This window comes from Triticum dicoccoides, chromosome 7A (assembly GCF_002162155.2).
Source record: "Triticum dicoccoides isolate Atlit2015 ecotype Zavitan chromosome 7A, WEW_v2.0, whole genome shotgun sequence".
Taxonomy (NCBI): domain Eukaryota; kingdom Viridiplantae; phylum Streptophyta; class Magnoliopsida; order Poales; family Poaceae; genus Triticum; species Triticum dicoccoides.
In genome coordinates this window covers 701611088-701614527 of record NC_041392.1, presented here as the reverse complement: position 1 = coordinate 701614527, position 3440 = coordinate 701611088, and positions in this window count along the sequence as shown.

Sequence of the window (3440 nt, the reverse complement as noted above, 5' to 3'; positions counted from 1 at the left end):
TCTCTTTCTCAGACTTATCCCACTTAGGCAATCCCACCGCATAGCCACCTGGCCCCAGCTTATGGAACTCATCCTTTTTTGTGGCATTGGCCTTGTTTATTCTCGACCGTTCCTTAGATAATTCTGAATCCTTGAATTTCATGAAATCGTCCCAATGAGCACTTTGGTTCTCTAGTGTTCCCTCGAATACTGGAGTCTTCCTTCCTTCGTTGATGTACTTGGCCCATTCATGAATCTTGTGGTTCTTGAATGCAACCGCCATCTTCCTAAGAGCAGCGTCCTTGACTTTCTCCACATCTGCATTTGTGAAATGATCTGATAGGGTGAAATGTTCCATGAGCGTTTCCCAAAGCAACTGTTTTTGTCTGTCATCGACAAAAGTAACTCCTGGACGTGGCTTTGATGGCTCTCTCCATTCTTGAAGGGAGATCGGGAGTTGGTCCTTCACCATAACTCCGCACTGACGAACGAACTTGTCCGCAATCTTCTTAGGCGCGAATGGTTCGCCATTAGGTCTGATTGCCTCGATATTGTACTTTACGCCCTCCTTCAACTTTTTGTTCGGGCCTCGTTTCGTCTTGTTGCCTGAAGATTTGCTCGATCCGGATGGCTGAAAGAAGAAAGATCGATTCGTTAATATATTTTCAAGTCATATAAAACATGTGATGATCACCAGATGCCTGCTTATATAAATATATATACCTCGCCGGTCTTTGTTGTTTCAAGATCAACATTTTCTTCGTCATGTTCATAGTTCACGACTTCATCAATTCGGTCGTCGCGATCGAATATCATATCACCCTCCCCGGTGTTGTTTAGATATTCGGAGTCATCATAATCTTCTTCATTCTGATCATCATCTGGCCCGCAAGGATTGCGTATGATATTGAACATGGCCTCTTCTCCCTCTCTGCCGGTATTGTCCGCCATAGGTTTTGTTTAACTAATCCAAAAGAAATATATTCAAATTATAATGCATGGATGCAATCAATTAATAAGGAAAAACTGAATCAATCATAGTACATAATAAGCATCATCGAATATAATCTCGAATACGTCGTCTCGAATAATAGATATAATCTCGAATACATTGTCTTGAATAATAGATATAATCTCAAATACATAGTCTCGAATAATAGATATAATCTCGAATACATCGTCTCGAATAATATATAATCTCGAATACATCGTCTTGAATATTATATATCGAGTACATCACTGGCTAGGTAGCTAATAAAGATCGAATACTACAGAAGAATCTAGGACACTCGCGGTTCCTGCGGCGGGAGACACCCAAAGAGAAGGAACCCTCACAGGATCATAGCTGAAGTGAGATCCCTGAACAAACTGTCAGGTATTGGAGAACCTGCCGCCCTCTAACGCAACCATATAGCGATGGATGTGCTCGTCCTCCTCCCTGACACGGCGACGTACCACCTCCGGCGGGGCCGGCTCCCTCCGCACCGACACTGGCCCACGCGAACGCCACCAAACGAGATCAGGGTCGACAACGGGACCCGGAGCCGGGTTCCTCATCAAGCGGCGTGCCCCTCCAGGCAGCACCTCCCAGTGCCAACCCGGCGGAGCCCAGTCCCGAACATGGGTCAGCCGGACGTCGTCGCGGACGGGTCGATGGCGAGGATGCGGGCCGGGCATCGTCGAGAACAAATACTAGCTATATGCCCGCAAAAAGTAATATTTTTTAATGATTGGATTTTGATAACTAAAATTTCTCACATTTCTATATAACTAACATTCCTATAACATTTCTAAAAATGCTATATAACTAACATTTCTATAACATTTCTAATATTTCTATAACTAAAAAACAGAAAAAAAAAATTATAACATTTCTATATATATAACTAACATTTGTATAACATTTCTAATATTTCTATAACTAAAAAAAAATTCTAACTTTTTATAACTATTTCTGTAACTAAAAAACAGAAAAATTTCTAACAATTCTAACATTTCTAACAATGCTATATCTTTACCTACTAATAAAGCGGCTATCGTTTCTGGTCGTCCGTCATTAAAATAACCCTCAAAGTTGGTAAAAATTACCCACCAATGCCATCCATAATAAGTGAGAAAACGATTCAAGTTTTCGGACCAAAAATCACCGCCTCCTTCGTGGTAATATAGAAGCACGACTAAAATAAGTCACAGAATGATGAGTAGGAGAGTGGTTGGCTGATCTCCTCCCGTAGCCAGGAGACTAGGGTTTGAATCCCAGCTTTGACAATTTTTATCTTTCCTTTCTCACGTATGTCCTACCCATGTATGCGTTCATGGGCTGGGCCGGCCCATGTGCAGAGCTTTACTCCCCTGTTTTTTTCAGTTTACTTTTTTGTCTTTTCTTTTCTCATTTTGTTTTCTTTATTATTTCTTATTTAAATTAATTCGGGATTGTAATATTCTAAAAGTTGCGAGTTTTTTAAAAAAATGTTTGAGAAATCATAAAAATATATGTGAATTCCAAAATGTTTAGAAAATCATAAAAAATTTGCAGATTCAAAAAATGTTGGTGGTTTTGCAAAACTGTTCACAAAATTATAAACAAATCACAATTTGGAAAAAATGGTCGGGAAATAAAATCATGTTCATGATTTTGAAGAAATGATCGTGTATTCAAAACATATTTGGGAATCTGAAAAAAAATGTCCATTCACAAAAATAAAAATAAAAATTTGTTCCCCAATTATTTTAAAAAAGTTCGTCGATTCAAAAAAATGTTTGTTGAGTCAAAAAATGTTAATGAATTCGAAACCGGTTCATACATTTAAAAAATTGTGAAGAAAACTGTTTTTCATGATTTTTTTTGAGAAAATCAAAAATTTCAAAACAAAATTGTCGATTCGAAAAATTGTTCACTGATTCAAAAGTATTTTATGTCTAGGATTTGATTAGTTTTTCGAAAGTCTTTATATATCTTGGCGTTGGGAGTAGTTCGTGGTCAATGAGGTTTGTTTTTAAAGTTTTAAATGTTCCCTTGCGCAACATAATGATAAGTGTGGCATGCACTGGCAAATTCATAGCCTTGGGATTTACCGCGGAATGCATTGTGATCACGTGGACATCGCGACCATCATCAGCTAGGGTGAGAAAAATAAAAAAAATGGCAACATGGTGAGCCACTATGTTAAAATAGAGTATGCTCATACATCACGATATTGAGTCATACTTATTTGGCGAGCCATAATTTTTTGTCTCCCGTTGCAACGCACAGGCATATTTTCTAGTAACTAACTATTTCTATAACTAAAAAAAGAAAAATTTCTAACAATGCTATGTGTGTGTGTGTGCTCACTGGCGAGGCGAGAGGCGACGGGGACGGCGACGGGCGCGGCGATGACGGGGATGGCGACGACGGGGAGGGACGGGGCGGCGACGACGGGGACGGGGTGGCGATGACGGGGACGGGGATGACGCGGGAC